This window comes from Phocoena sinus, chromosome 20 (genome assembly GCF_008692025.1).
Source record: "Phocoena sinus isolate mPhoSin1 chromosome 20, mPhoSin1.pri, whole genome shotgun sequence".
NCBI lineage: Eukaryota > Metazoa > Chordata > Mammalia > Artiodactyla > Phocoenidae > Phocoena > Phocoena sinus.
In genome coordinates, this window is record NC_045782.1 from 42,767,728 (window position 1) to 42,784,671 (window position 16,944).

The 16,944-nt window shown below is 41.4% G+C and overlaps 1 pseudogene; it reads left to right on the forward strand.

Annotated features, from left to right (window-relative positions):
- The first annotated feature begins 9,543 nt into the window (after positions 1-9,543).
- On the forward strand, positions 9,544-10,648 carry LOC116745980 (annotated as a pseudogene).
- The last annotated feature ends 6,296 nt before the right edge of the window (positions 10,649-16,944 follow it).

Genomic DNA, 16,944 nt, shown 5'->3' on the forward strand with positions numbered 1-16,944 from the left:
TCTGTATGTATGTTATATTTCACAAAGAAAATATTTTTTTAAATCTCTGTAGAAAATAATGGACAAAAGATACGACAGGAATTTCACATAAAAGGAAAATAAGAATGGTTCTTAAACAAATGAAAAGATGCTAAACTTTACTAAAAGATGTGCATTTAAAACTCCACTGAGGGAATTCCCTGGCGGTCCAGTGGTTAGGACTCCGTGATTTCACTGCCGAGGGTGAGGGTTCGATCCCTGGTCAGGAAAATAAGATCATGTGAGGCGTGACCAAGAAAACCCAAAAACAAAAAAAACCCCACTGAGATACTAACAGGTCATGAAGATAACGCTTGCTAACACATTGTGTTGGCAATGGAGAGGGGAATAGCCATTTTTTGCATCACTGGTGAAAATATAAGTTGTTCCAACATCTATGGAGGGCAATTAGGTAATAGCCATGAAAATGCAAATGAAAATGCATAAATGCAAATAACCTTTAATTCAGCAATTCCATCCCTAGGGATTTATTCATTCATTCCCCAAATATTTATTTAGCACCAACTATGTGGCAGGCACTGTTTTATGCTCTAGAATTTATCTTATATATTCTACAAAAAGTCTGGGAACATGGGGCTGTTTATTATTATCATAGAGCTACTCACAAGAAAGAAGGCTTGAATCTCAACCAGAGAATACAATTAAGATTATATCAGGCTTCCCTGGTGGCGCAGTGGTTGAGAGTCCGCCTGCCTATGCAGGGGACACAGGTTCGTGCCCCGGTCTGGGAAGATCCCACATGCCGCGGAGCGGCTAGGCCCGTGAGCCATGGCCGCTGAGCCTGTGCGTCCGGAGCCTGTGCTCCACAACGGGAGAGGCCACAACAGTAAGAGGCCCGCGTACCACAAAAAAAAAAAGATTATATCAGAGCACATTAAATAAAATGAAAAAAGTATAATAAATGTTTCTCTACTTACAAATCTTTCGATAATCTGTGTATACATGGCTATTGGTTTGTTTTTGAAACACTGTATAGAGAATAAAATTTAAATGCACTTCATTACAGGAGTGGTTAAATAAATTATGATTTGCATCCTGCTCTGTCACCAGGGCTGTCTTCATGGGCATGTGAGCTGTGCAGTCACACAGGGTCCCACACTCAGAAGGGCCTCATGATTTGCTGTTGCCTCTTGAAGCAGAGGAGCTATGAACAAATTGAGTGTCACCATTCCTTGTCACCTCATTCGTAAATAGCATCTGTGACGTTCCATGAGCACAGAATTCTGGTGGACTCGTGATACGTGGGAAATTCGTCCAATTTGTACAAGGTAAGTGTGTTACATGTATGACTGAATAAGCATTGAGAGGCCATGCTTTCCTTTTGAGCTAGAACTTGCTCTGAAACCAGAAAGAAGACAGTTTTCTAAGAAACATGGAAGACCAAGATAAGATCGTATCATTCTTACTTGCGTTACTTCTCCGTGTTAGCCAATCACTTATGCTGAAAATGATGACATAGAAGGAAGAGGCGACAAGGCAACCCAGAGTTCCTTTTCCTTTCAGTCCTTCCTTGCTTATCAGGAAGCTGAAAGTAAAGTGTTGGTAGAATGTGCACATATCAAGAAGTGAAATCAAAACATTTGAGTTCATTTATCCAGAGTTCCCATTGTTCTGGTAAGAATAAAATAGACTTGTGTGAGTACAAGTTACAAAATACAAATTGTCCAATTTCAGTGATTCAACTTAGGAATTAAATGCTCTTTAAAACTGGCATTGCACAATATGAAGAAGTATGGTAAATTTCATAATAACGATTTAAATTTAAAATTTTTCTTTACTTAGATGACATTGAATAGCAAATAAAAAGCACCATGGTGAGACAAGTTAGAGACCATGAAAGAATGGAAAAAGCTTTATGTTTTAGTGCCTTTAATGGTACTTTCCCCCTGCTTTTTGAATAAGGGACCCACATTTTCACTTTGCACTGAGTCCCTCAAATTAGATAGCTTGTCCTGTTCGTCACTTACGAATTTTGTGACATTGGGCAAGTTATTTAAACACTCACCTCTGCAAAGTGAGAAGAACAATCATACCTATCTAATAGTATTGTTGAGAGGATTAAGTATGCTAATAAGTAAAACTCTTAAAGTTTAGCTATTTTATATTTAATATTATTATCATTATAGCTGTGTTGCTATTATCAAATAGACAATAGAAGAGTATCCAGTCTTAAAAAAGAAAGAGGAAGTCTTTCCTTTACTACATGTACTGCTAGAGAGTGATCTCCAAAATACATTAAGTGAAAAAACAAAAAAAGGGGTCAAACAATGTTTTTGACATGCTTCCATTTGTGTAAGGAAGGAGAGAAAAAAACTGTCTTACATATGTACTTGCATACACTTAAAACATGTTTCTGGGAGAGGTCACAATTAAATAATACTGGTTGCTTTCAGGGAGGGGAACCAAGCAGCTGGAAGATGAAGTGAGAGGGGAATATTTCTCTCTTCAAACTTTTGAACCATGTCAAAGTATCACTTATCAAAAAATAAATTAAACATTTTAAACGTCTTCTATATTTTATTTTACACAATGCACTGCCAGGCACAGAAGCCTAAATAAATAACTGTTGGCTAAAATATTTCTTTAACATTTGAAATGGGGGCTTCTGGGCTTCCCTGGTGGCGCAGTGGTTGAGAGTCCACCTGCCGATGCAGGGGACACGGGTTCGTGCCCCGGTCTGGGAAGATCCCCGCGGCTAGGCCCGTGAGCCATGGCCGCTGAGCCTATGCGTCCGGAGCCTGTGCCCCGCAACGGGAGAGGCCACAACAGTGAGAGGCCTGCGTACCGCAAATAAATAAATAAATAAATAAAATAAAATGGGGGCTTCCCTGGTGGCGCAGTGGTTAAGAATTCTCCTGCCAATGCAGGGGACACGGGTTCAAGCCCTGGTCCAGGAAGATCCCACGTGCCACGGAGCAACGAAGCCCGTGAGCCACAACTACAGAGCCTGCGCTCTAGAGCCCATGAGCCACAACTACTGAGCCCACGTGCCACAAGTACTGAAGCCCGAGTGCCTAGAGCCCATGCTCCGCAACAAGAGAAGCCACCGCAATGAGAAGCCCACGCACCGCAATGAAGAGTAGCCCCCACTCGCCGCAACTAGAGAAAGCCTGCGCGCAGCAACGAAGGCCCAACACAGCCAAAAATAAATATAAATAAAATAAGTAAATTGAAATATATACATTTTTTAAAAATTTTAAAGGGGTAAGATCAATTATAAGCTATTTTTTTCTCAGTCAGACACAAAGGCGTCTGATGTGACATTCCAAAGTAAGGACTGTAAATACAGTATCTAAAGTAAACTTGTACTTTTCATCCTTGTTTGTCCATACATAGAACCCTGTGTGACACTTTACAGAGAAACTAGAGAAAATCTTGGTGATTACACAGACCAGGCGAGGTTAAGGAGCTTGTGCTAGTCCCAGATGGGCTTGGTTGGTGATAGATTGGGGTGCTTTCCACCTACCAGGTGCTGTACTGGAGGGGCAGCAGTGAAGAGGAAAACCAAATTTCATTTTCACCAAGTAATTACGATACACTGTGATGAGAGTTAGGGTAATGGAGGTTCCTGTGACCATGGGTGCACATATTAGGGGGACAAGCAAATTCTGTCCCTCAGTTTTATTTCTCCAACAACTGCATTGAGATCTTATAATAACAACTCATGTGTTCTAGTCAAAGATGATACACCAAACCATTATCCAAAAGCCATGTTCCTTAAGTCTGGGTGATCCGTTCACCTGCACCTATGGGCCTCATTGTGCACAATTGATCTGTGAAGATCAGGGGTGGGGATGTAATTTGGGGCCATGTGACTCATGAACAGGAAGTACCAATAACAGTGGTTTCACCATGTAGGATCTTAGGCAAATATTTAATGACTTGATTTCTCAGTTTTCTCAAAATAATACCTACCTCCTAGGGTTGTTGTCAGTATTAACACAGGTAAAGCCTTGCACAGAGTAGATGCTCAGTATAAGTGGCCTGATGCTATTGTTGTTACTGTTCAGTCCTTAGGACCCTGGCCTTCTGGTTTAAAATATGAGAAGAGATGAGATCCTGAGTTGTATGCACTGCTCTCACATCCATTCACTTGTGTTGATTTTCCTTCACAATATCACATGTTTACCACTTCCTTTCCTTCCCACTGTCATCAGCTTAGTTAAGAGATCACTGGACAGTGATATTCAGTAGGACTGGAGTAAAATGCAAGTAGGTATATGTTGACTCTATTTATTCCTAAGTAATAGCACACGACACTGGGCTCTCCCTCACGAACCCCAGTAGCTGGTTGCTGACTGCTGTTAGCAATTAGGTTTCTGTACATCTAAATCTCTATAGTCATTAAGAAAATAGTTATTGAGCACCTGCCAAGGTGCTAAAGATGCAATGATGATTAAGATGGTGTCCCTGCCTTCAAAGTTTACATGGAAGTGGGGAAGACAGACAAAAACAGGCAAAAGCCTTACAGTGGAATAAACGCTGAGATAGAGGGAAGCATGGGCGTGAGGTGGGCAAGCAGGGAACACAGGGAACAGCATGTGCAAAGCCCAGAAGGTGAGAGACAGCAACCACTTTCCAGAAACTGATAGTTCAGTATGGCTGAAGCATGGCGTTCAAGAAAGAAAATTAATTAATCTGGAATAGTGGTCTCAAACTTCAGTGTGCATTGAAACCACCCTTGTTAAAAGAGCATCCTGGGCTCCATCCCTGGAGAGTCTGAGTTAGTGGGTAGGAGTGAGTTCTACTGACCAGAGTGGCCAGTCTGAGGGCCACGTTCTGAGAACCACTGATCTAGAGAAGATGAGGGGTAGGATCAACCTGCAGAGAGCCTTGAATATTATGCTGAGAGGTGTATGCTTCACACTTGGGGGCATGGAGAACTTTTTTTTTTTTTTTTTTTTTTTTTTTTGCGGTACGCCGGCCTCTCAGTGTTGTGGCCTCTCCCGTTGCGGAGCACAGGCTCCGGACACACAGGCTCAGCGGCCATGGCTCACGGGCCCAGCCGCTCCATGGCATGTGGGATCTTCCCGGACCGGGGCACGAACACCGTGTCCCCTGCATCGGCAGGCGGACTCTTAACCACTGCGCCACCAGGGAAGCCCTCAAAGCTTTTTGAAACAGAAACATTTTTAGGGGAATTCCCCGGCGATCTAGTGGTTGGGACTCCGCGCTTTTACTGCCGAGTGCGAGGGTTCAATCCCTGATCAGGGAACTAAGATCCTGCAAGGCGCGAGGTGCAGCCAAAAATAATAATAATTTTTAAAAAAATATTATAATTTTTTGTCTCCTCAGGGTTATTCTCTTCTCTTTTAAACATTTATTTGAAATATAATACATGTGCAGAAAAGAATTATATGTACAGTTTAACAGATAGTGATAAAGCAAACACCTGTATAACCAACACCATTATTAGCATCATGAAAGGCCCTTTGACTCTTCTGGATCACAGTACACTCCCCTCTCCTAGGGTTACAACTCTCATGACTTTTGTAGTAAATACTTTTCTTGCTTTTCTTTATCCTTCCACCAACTGTGCATGTATCCCTAAACATAGTTTAGTTTTGTCTTTTAAAATTGTTATATAAATAGAATTATACATGATATATGTATTATTTGAACATTGTATCTTGAAATAAAGACTTACAGAAAAGTTGCAAAAATAATACAAAGAATTCCCATCCATTCTTCTTTGAGATTCCTCAAATGCTAACATTTTACAAAGTTTGTTATAATTTTGTTTCTCTCTCTCTCTCCACACACACACAGATTTGTTTTTTCCAGAACTGTTGGAGAATAAATTGCAGATATAATGTCCCTTTATCCATAAATACTTGTTTTTCTTAAAAATAAGGCTATTATCTTCTATCATAGTTACCAAAATCAAGAAATTAATATTGACACTACTATTTAATCTGTTGACCTTATTTGAATTTTGCCAGTTGTCTCACTAACGTGCTTTATAGGAAAAGAACATTAAAAAAAATAACTTTTGGTCCAGGATCCAATCCAGCATCACACATTGCATTTTCTTGTCAATTTAGTCTCCTTTAATCTGGAAGAGTTCTTTAGTCTATCTTTGTCTTTCATAACCTTGACACTTTTGAAGATTATAGGTTACTTACTATGCACAATGTCCCTCAGTTTGAATTTGTCTGGTATTTCCTCATAATTAGGATTCAGGTTATGCTTTTTGGCAGGAATATCATATCCAGAAGTGATGCTGTATACTTCTCCATGCATCCTATCAGGAAGCACATGGTATCTAGTTGTCCCGTCGCTGATGTTAATTTTGATCACGTGGTTAAGGTGGCATCTTGCCGAAGTTCCCCACTCTAAAGTTATTAATTGTAGGGAATTCCCTGGCAGTCCAGTGTTAGGACTCCTTGCTCTCACTGCCGACGGCCCAGGTTCAATCTCTGGTTAGGGAACTAACAACCCACAAGCTGTGCGGTGCAGCCAAAAAAAAACGTTGTTAATTGTGAGGCAAAAATTAATGTGTCTGTGGGGAGGGACTTTGAGACTATGTACATATCCTGTTTCTCATCGAACTCCTGCCTATTAGTTTTAGCATTCAGTGATCATTCTGGCCCCAAACAATTATTACTATGGTGGTTGCCAAGTAGTGATACGTATTGTTTTGTTTCTTACATTTTTGTTTGTAAAATTCATCTATATTTTTGTGTCTAATTCTAGTTTATATCATTCCATTGTTTGAATTATACCATCATTTATTTATAATTTTATTGGTGATAGACATTTGGGGTGTTTATACTTTAAGTAATTTAAAAGAATCTGTAATGAACATTTTGTACGTAGATCCTGGTGCATATAATAACACACCTATCTAGGGCCACTATTGTTGCCAACTAGCCACATGTAGCTATTGAGCACATGTGGCTAGTGTGGCTAGCCCAAATTGAAATGTGGCATAAGTATAAAATACATACGACATTTCAGGACTTTCCTGGCGGTCCAGTGGTTAAGACTCTGCACTTCCAGTGCAGGGGGCGCAGGTTTGATCCCTGGTCAGGGAAAAAAGGTCCCACATACCACGTGGCATGGCCAAAAAACAAACAAGAAACCCATACCACATTTCAAAGACTTAATATGAAAATAAAGTAAAATATTTTATTCATGTTTATGCTCATTACACGTTCATAAGATATTTTGGATTTTGGGGTTAAATAAAATATACAAAACCCCCTTACAGGGATGAATAAGACTTGCTTCATCCAAGGACACTTTCCCTTTCTGAGCCAGCCTGCATCCGATGACTGGGTCTACACGGGGGTATGAAGTCCTGTCTCCTTGCCCCAACTCAGGACCACTCTAAAGGTCCACCCACTACAATGTTTATAAACATTTGTAATATTTATTCCTTCCCCTAAAAGTGAACTTGTTTTGAGTTTTTTCCACTCATTTTGTCAAATTGTAAACATGCTCGTTAAAAATGTCATAAGCATAATTATGTAAAACTTATTTTTTGAATATACTTTTGAGAAAAGTTTCTAAAAGGTGGAAAAATACGTTTTTACCTGGAAATTGAGGTAAACAAGGTGTTTGTGTTCCTAAGAAAGCCTATGGAATTACTCATAGGATCTATGCTAAGACTCATGGCTACTGAAACTCCACAGCTCCCCTAGTGAATGTTTTAGTACAAATGCCTGGCCTTCTGAGAGTTTTCCAGCATTGAGCAAATCATCAGGCTCCCATGGGAAGGCGTCAAGTTGAGTTTTCTACAGAAAAACTGCAACCTCCATACCAGATTGTTAGGTGGCTCCAACCTTCTTGTGCAGATTGGAGGAAGAAAATTTTGCTAGCAGAGGCCACAGACATACAGTTCTGGGCTACTATACTTTTCAAGGTACTGTACTGTAAGATTAAAAATGTTTTCTTTATTTTTTGTTTGTTTTATTTGTGTGAAAAGTATTATAAACCTATTACAGTACAGTTCAGCCGATTGTGTTACTTGGGTACCCAGGCTAACTTCGTTGGACTTAATGAACAAATTGGACTTGGAATGGCACTCATTCGTATGTAGGGGACTTACTGTACTGGCTAGGAATCTGCAGTGGCTGAGATAGAGAGGGACTGGATCTTCAGATAAGATTATGTGTCCCTTTCATCCATGCCCTTCTCTATTTTTTTGCTCCCTGCTTAACTTGCTGAAGGAAAAAGGATGTCAATTTGCATTAAACAAGTGTGGTGCTTTCAGTAACTTCTCTTGTTTTGCCTACCTTTTTTTTTTTTTTTTTTGCGGTAAGCGGGCCTCTCACTGCTGTGGCCCCTCCCGCTGCGGAGCACAGGCTCCGGACGCGCAGGCTCAGCGACCACGGCTCTAGGGCCCAGCCGCTCCGCGGCATGCGGGATCCTCCCAGACCGGGGCACAAACCCGTATCGCCTACATCGGCAGGCGGACTCTCAACCACTGCGCCACCACGGAAGCCCTGTTTTGCCTACCTTTTGACATTGTGAACCCAAGGGTCTCAGGTTTAACCTTGAGTTAATACTCTTAAAATATCTAGCCTCAGAACGGCCCAGTCAGCTGAGGCCCTCACTGAGACTTCATCATAGCTCAACGTCTCCCTCTGCTCGACTTGCTTCCTTTCCTTCTCTTCCGTAGATGTTGATCCTAAGAACATTCCCTAATAAAAGCTTTGTACATTAATTTTTGTTTCAGAGTCTCCTTCCTGGGGACCTCAGCCTGCGACACTTCACTTCAACCATTTCTTGGGAAGCCCCACCAAAGTGAGGGCATAAATGAAGAAGAGGAAGACATTGGATACAGGAAAAAGGAGAACCATCATAAAGGAAGAGCAAAGGGAATCTCTAGGATGATGGTAAAGAGAAAGCTAAGGATGCAACTAACAGAAGGCAACCAGTCCAGATAGAAGCAGTTCTGAAAGCTACAGAAGACACTTCAAGATGATGAAATCGATAGCATAACTGATACAGTTGAACATGCTGAGAGGAGATTTGGACAAATGGTAAAGAGTTTGGAGTTGAATTAATTATAAGTATTTAAAAGTTAACAATGAGAAACAAGGCAAATAATCTAGGGAAAACAAAAAAAATTGTACAGGGAAGGAAATCACAGTGTTATATTGGCTCAGTTGTGAACAGGGTTTAAAAAGTGATGAAATTGTAAACCTTGAATATTGCTCTAGCCACAGTTATAATTATACTGAAGGCAGACTAGGAAGATTATTTATGTAGGGAGAAGCGATATAGGAAATATAAATCTTCATTCTCCTCAGTGGCAGTCAGTAGATAACTCCTAAAATTGAAAAATCAAACATTGCATTTGGAGAATACAGATAAATACTAAGAGAATCAGGTAGAGGAGATGAAAGTGATTCCCTCTGGGGAAGAGATTGCTCTTTTTTACAAGTGAGAAAACCTTTTTCACTATTCAAACTATAGGAATGTCTGTCTTTGATAAGAATAAATGTAATAGGGGCGGGGTTCTCCGCCGCCTCCTCCGCGGCGGGCCGAGGAGCGATGGCGGCCGCAGACGGCGTCCGGGCGGCTGCGCAGCGCGGGGAGCCTGGTCAGCCCGACACGCAGCCGCCCCAGCCGCCGCAAGAAGAGGTGGCGGCGTCCCCTATGGACGAAGGGTTCCTGAGCCTGTCCTCGCCCACCTACGTCCTGTACAGGGACAGGGCAGAATGGGCTGATATAGATCCAGTGCTGCAGAATGATGGCCCCAATGCAGCGGTCCAGATCATTTATAGTGAAAAATTTCAAGATGTTTATTATTATTTCCGGGCTGTCCTGCAGCGTGACGAGAGAAGTGAACGGGCTTTTAAACTAACCAGAGATGCTATCGAGTTAAATGCAGCCAATTACACAGTGTGGTATTTTCGGAGAGTTCTCTTAAAGTCACTTCAAAAGGATCTACGTGAGGAAATGAACTACATCACGGCAATAATTGAGGAACGGCCCCCAAAACGATCAAGTTTGGCAGCATAGGCGAGTGCTCGTGGAATGGCTGAGAGACCCATCTCAGGAGCTTGAGTCTATTGCTGATATTCTTAATCAGGATGCAAAGAATTATCACGCCTGGCAACATCGACAATGGGTTATTCAGGACTTTCACTTTTGGGATAATGAGCTGCAGTATGTAGACCAACTTCTCAAAGAGGATGTGAGAAATAACTGTCTGGAACCAAAGATAGTTCGTAATTTCTAACACCACGGGCTACAATGATCGTGCTGTATTGAAGAGAGAAGTCCAGTACACTCTGGAAACGATCAAACTAGTACCACATAATGAAAGTGCATGGAACTATTCGAAAGCGATTTTGCAGGATCGTGGTCTTTCCAAGTATCCAACCTGTTAATCAATTACTTAATTTACAACCAAGTCGCAGTTCCCCCAATTGCCTTTCTCGTGGACATCTATGAAGACATGCTAGGAAACCAGTACGACAAACAAGGAGGACATTCTTAATAAAGCATTAGAGTTATGTGAAATCCTAGCTAAAGAAAAGGACACTATAAGACAGGAATATTGGAGATATATTGGAAGATCCCTACAAAGCAAACACAGCACAGAAAGTGACCCATCTACAAATGTACAGCAATAACACCATCTAGAAGAACTTGATGGGATGCTTTTATTTTTCTAGGAGACTCTAATGCAGGAGTTAAAAAACCAGAGCGATCATTCCCTTTGCCTGTGATGTAAAACATACATTACACAGGTACTGCTTTTTAACATGAACTCAGTGTCATGCTCCTTGGGTGCTGCTGCTATTCAGACTAGTTCTAAGTATTTGGTTCTTGTTAAGCAGAGTAATTCAGGGGAGGGAGGAGAAACAGGAAGTCCCCAAAGGAACTTTTGGAGCCTTTCAACATTTACTGTAACCCCTTAGCATCAACTCCCCCTAAACGGTGTATGTCAAGATTTGCAGCGTTAATGTTTGCAGGTAACGCATATGTAAAGGATATGAGTCACTTACATTTCGGTTCAGAAAGCAGGGAATGCAGTTGTTACATTAGAGCTGCTCTGCCACACTCACAGTATCTTGCTGTCACTGTAACCAACTAATGCCAAGAGAATGTTTTGTGTTTTTTTTTTTGCGGTACACGGGCCTCTCACTGCTGGGGCTTCTCCCGTTGGGAAGTGCAGGCTCAGCGGCCATGGCTCACGGGCCCGGCCGCGCCGCGGGATGTGGGATCTTCCCGGACCGGGGCACGAACCCGCGTCCCCTGCACCGGCAGGCAGACTCTCAACCACTGCACCACCAGGGAAGCCCTCTTTCTCCCTTTTGGAATGAGAATGTCTGTCCTATGCCTGTCTCAGTATCGTATCTTGGAAACACATAACTTGTTTTGGTTTCACAGGTTCACAGATGGAGAGGACTCTGCCTCAAGATGAATTGTACCTCGGAACTTCCCCTGGAGGTCCAGTGGTTGAGATTTCGCCTTCCAATGCAGAGGGTGCGAGTTCAATCCCTGGTCGGGGAGCTGGGATCTCACATGCCTCGCAGCTAAAAAAAGGCATAGAACAGAAGCAATATTGTAACAAATTCAATAGAGACTTTAAAAATGGTCTACATTAGGGCTTCCCTGGTGGCGCAGCGGTTGAGAGTCCACCTGCTGATGCAGGGGACATGCGTTCGTGACCCGGTCCGGGAGGATCCCACATGCCGCGGAGCAGCTGGGCCCGTGAGCCATGGCCGCTGATCCTGCACGTCAGGAGCCTGTGCTCCGCAACGGGAGAGGTCCCAACAATGGGAGGCCCGCGTACCGCAGAAAAAAAAGGTCCACATCAAAAAAAAAGATGAATTGTACCTCAGGTCTCACCCATATCTGATTTAGATGATATTTGGATGAGACTTTGGAGTTGATGCCAGAACCAGTTAAGATTTTTGGGCTGTTGGGATGGAATAAATGTATTTTGCAGGTGAGAAGGACATGAATTTTGGGGGGAAAGAGGGAGAATCCAGTGGACTGAATGTTTATGTCCTCTCAAAATTCATGTGTTGAAATACTAACCTCCAATGTGACGGTATTAAGAGGTGGGGCCTTAGGAAGTGATTAGGGCATGAGGGCAGAACCCTCATGAATGGAATTAGTTCACTTATAGAAGAGACCCTAGAGAGGTCCCTTTCCTCTTCTGCCTTGTGAGGACATAGCTAGAAGACCATTTATGAACCAGGAAGTGGGCCTTCATCAGACACCGAATCTACTAGCACCTTGATCTTGGACTCCACAGCCTCCAGAACTGTGAGAATGTTGTTTAAGCCACCCAGTCTGATATTTTTGTTACAGCAGACTGTATGCCCTACCTTTCCTCCTTTCTTTGCTCTTTATTTATTTTATTAATTATTGTTATGGGCTCATAAATTCCTATTTTTCTCCAATAGCATTATTGTACTTGATTTTGGGAGGATCAAATGTATTAAGTTTGGGCAGTCAAGTTGGCTCCTGTGTCCTTGTGGCATGCCTCCAACTCCAACTGAGTATTGTCAAGTTTTGAATTTTTGCCCATCTGTTCGGTGAGAAATTGTATCTCTATGTAGTATTCTTTTCTTTTTTAATATTTATTTATTTTGGCTACGCCAGATCTTCGTTGTGGCATGCGGGCTTCTTAGTTGCGGCATGCAAACTCCTAGTTGCTGCATGCATGTGGGATCTAGTTCCCTGACCAGGGACTGAACCCGGGCCCCCTGTATTGGGAGCACGGAGTCTTACTCACTGGACCACCAGGGAAGTCTCTGTATCTCTATGTAGTTTTAATTTGCATGGATCTTACTGAGTGAATTTGAACTTTTCATGTTTAAGGGGCATTTTGTTATATCTTTCCGTGAATTGTGTTGTTTGTGTCTTTCCCTCTCCCAAAATTAAAAAAAATTTTTTTTTACACATTAGGGGAATTATCCCTTTATCTGTGACATAAGGGCAAATATTTCTTCCCAGTTTGTCACTTTTTTGGTCATGCAAAGTGTTTTTCATGTAGTCAAATTTATCAATGCTTTTTGTTGATTTTTTTTTTCAATTTAAGGTGACATTTCACTTCTTCATATGCTTTTAAAAGGATATTTTTCTTTAGCTTTGCAGTTGTTTTCGGGAGAGTCTTTTTTATCAGCAGAAAGCCTTTAATTTACGTTTGCTGGCTTTTTGCAATAGTTTTGTATGGACGGGGATCGCTTTGCTCTATTCCCAGTCATTTCATGGGCAGGATTCCTAGTTTGAGAGCTCTTTTTTGCAGTTTCAGGATCTTGCTGGTAGGGGTGGGAAGAATGATGTGCTTTCTCTTTTCTGCCAGTCTTTTTTTTTTTTTTTTTTTTTTTTAATAAGAAACTACATCTTTTATTTATTTTTTGATGTGGGGGTAGGAGTTTATTAATTAATTAATTTATTTTTGCTGTGTTGCGTCTTCGTTTCTGTGCGAGGGCTTTCTCTAGTTGTGGCAAGCGGGGGCCACTCTTCATCGCGGTGCGCAGGCCTCTCACTATCGCGGCCTCTCTTGTTGCGGAGCACAGGCTCCAGACGCGCAGACTCAGCAGTTGTGGCTCATAGGCCTAGCCGCTCCGCGGCATGTGGGATCCTCCCAGACCAGGGCTCGAACCCGTGTCCCCTGCATTAGCAGGCAGACTCCCAACCACTGCGCCACCAGGGAAGCCCCTCTGCCAGTCTTTTTATTTCCCCTTTTTCCTTTCAATGCCTCTTTTTCATATCTTATTCTCCCGTAGAAACACTGCTTGTATGAGGCTGCCACTCCTGGTTCCAGACATTTTTTTTTTTTTTTTTTTTTTTTTTTAATTTTTTTTGCTGTGCGCGGGCCTCTCACTGTTGTGGCCTCTCCCGTTGTGGAGCACAGGGTCCGGACGCACAAGCTCAGCGGCCATGGCTCACGGGCCCAGCCGCTCCGCGGCATGCGGGATCCTCCCGGACCGGGGCACGAACCCGCGTCCCCTGCATCGGCAGGTGGACTCTCAACCACTGCGCCACCAGGGAAGCCCCCCAGACATTTTTAAACCTTTCCCTGAAGTGTGGGCTATAATCTACCAAGTCCCAACCTGTGTTCGGTATTTTACATTTGTTTCACTTATTCCCCCGAAGATTCTGGGCTTCCTGTAATAAGTCTTCTACTCCATTCAGCTCTGTCCATGGAGAGACTTAGCCTTTTTCCTCACTTTCTGTGACCACAGGCTAATGGTGATAGCAGGATCCCTACTGGAAAATTTCCGCTCTACTTACAGGTAATTTGAAGTTATAGTATTCTCTTAATAATGAAGGCATGAAACATGTACAGTTTTGTTCTACTTGATTTTATGGTTGTTTTGGGAGAGGGACAGATTTGTAATCAGGTTAAGTGCCATTGTTTTCCAGCCCTAGGAGTCTCAATATGCTTTTTTCTTATCAGACATACATTTCAGCACCCAGTCACGATGTAAACCATTGAAAACTAGCGATGGAAAGGAGGTATCTTAATTATCAACGGTTATAAATGGTAGTTGAAGTGAGAGTTGTGTTGGAATTGGCAATGAGATTAACAAAGGCAACATATTGCACATGAGTGGTTTTAGATTATATCAAGTTGAAAGTTTGAGAAAATTAAGATGCATTTTCTTTAAGACTCGGAATAAAACAATGAGTGCTTGATATTATGGCTGCTACTGCTCCATATAATACTGGTGATCCCAGCCATAGCAATTAAAAAGAAAAAAGAAATGAGGTATTTTACACAAGGATTAAAAAGGAATTAATGCGAGAGAGAGGCATGGACATATGTACACTACCAAACGTAAGGTAGATAACTAGTGGGAAGCAGCCGCATAGCACAGGGAGATCAGCTCCGTGCTTTGTGACCGCCTGGAGGGGTGGGATAGGGAGGGTGGGGAGACGCAAGAGGGAAGAGATATGGGAACATGTGTATATGTATAACTGATTCACTTTGTTATAAAGCAGAAACTAACACACCATTGTAAAGCAATTATACTCCAATAAAGATGTAAAAAAAAAAATACATGATGGGGAAAAAAAAAAGGAATTAATGTCAGGAATTCCCTGCTCAAATAGAAACCCTACAAATTCTTAGAATAAGAAAGTTCAATAAGTTTTAGGATCAACTGACAAAAAGCGTTACCCTCTCTACAGAAGTGGTGGTAGGTGCTCTTGGCTGCTAAGCCAACAGCCATTCCCCCTTCTTTGCTAACAAAATCTCTGGGTCCAAACACAGATCACAATGTATCTAAACCAGTCATGGCAAACCCAGTCCCTTTTACCAGATTCTAAAATTTACCAAGTATCCCTTGCAGCTAAGGATGATTATTTGACCCAGTCCTGGCCAAAAATATGTAAGCAAATGTGTGCCAAGCTGTTCCTGCAAAAGATCTTCCTCTTTTTGCAAATGCTTTGGTTTCTCTAAGACTTAGTTTCCTCTTGTATAAAACAGGTAATACATGCCTTACCTTATAAGGCTGTAAAGATGAAATGAGATTATTCTTATATCAAAGTGATCCATAAATCCTAAATAAAAGAAGATAAATGCTAGCATTTTTCAAGATATGCAAATGATTATGGGCACAGATTGATAGCATCGACTGGTATAAGGGCTGCAAACTGGCATAAGTTTAAGGAGTGCTGTTATATACAAAGAAATCCCTTTACCCAAGCAAGTCTTTTCATTATTAGGAAACTAAGAACTGATGAATTTTTATTCTTGTGTAGCACCTTGCCCAGTGATGTATTAACTCACAAAATATTGAGAAAAATCTAACACCTCAGACTACATGTTATTTGGGGTGATTTGCAGATAGTTATGCCAATATAGCTGTAAGTTCTTGTTCGGGAGCTGCAGGATATAAAATGTCAGATTATATGTATAGTATATAGTATATGTGTATATATGTGTTTCTATTTGTGATGTTTCTATAACATCACCTCCACCCTGATAATACCACTGTATATTTGTACAGTGCTTTAGTTTTACAAAGCATTTCCATGCTTTAACACATATGATCCTCAGTCCTCTGTGGGATAAGAAGGGTAGATCTGATCTTCTTTGTATTGATGAGAAAAAAAGTTTAATTGTTCAGGGTCACACAGCAACTAAGGGGCAAAGTCTACATTTCCTAGATATCAGTCTAGTGCTTTTTAAAAATACATGATTAGAAACCTTAATTCTACTTCTTTGCTCCCACTGTTACTTACTCTTTTTCTTATTCCAACTCCAGTGATGTACTATCCATTTGAATTTTCTTCTCAAATACAGCTTTTAGCCTCAAATTGAAAATTCCATTTTGAGGGTGTTGAATAAAAAGAATGCTTGTGTTAAGAGAAATTGGTAATTAAAAAAATGGAAGGAAAATCAAGCACTTAAAATTTCCTACTTTAAAGCAAATTCTAGTTACTCAAGAAAGGGATACCGCTTTCAGTTTCAGTATGAAAAGTACAGAGGCAGGACACACATAAAAGCCCCTTCAAAGGACTAAGCATATAATAGATTTAAATCTACAGTTAGTAATAAAGTTTCCTTTGTAAAACCCGAACTTCTGTGATACTCAATGTCAAAATGCTAGGGAGGACACTTGAGAGTTAACATTAGGTATGATCTGAAACTTCCAGAGAAATCCAAAACTAAGTAAAAGGTTTTGAACATACATAAATGCCAAAAGTGTCCAGCTCTATCATTTAATAGTTGAGTCTTGGTTTTCTCTTTTGTAAAATGCAGTAGCACCTACCTTATAGGGTTGAGGACTGAAAATACTGTACACAAGGTAAGTAACACGGTACACATGGCAAGATCTCAGTAAACATAAGTTTTTAGCAAAGTTTGCACTTCTGAACCTTCATGAACCATTAATTAGAGGCTAAACAAACCAAAGAATACTTCCTATCTACACTTCTAGTTACCCCTGCCCTACTGACAGCAAATGGCCAGTCCTA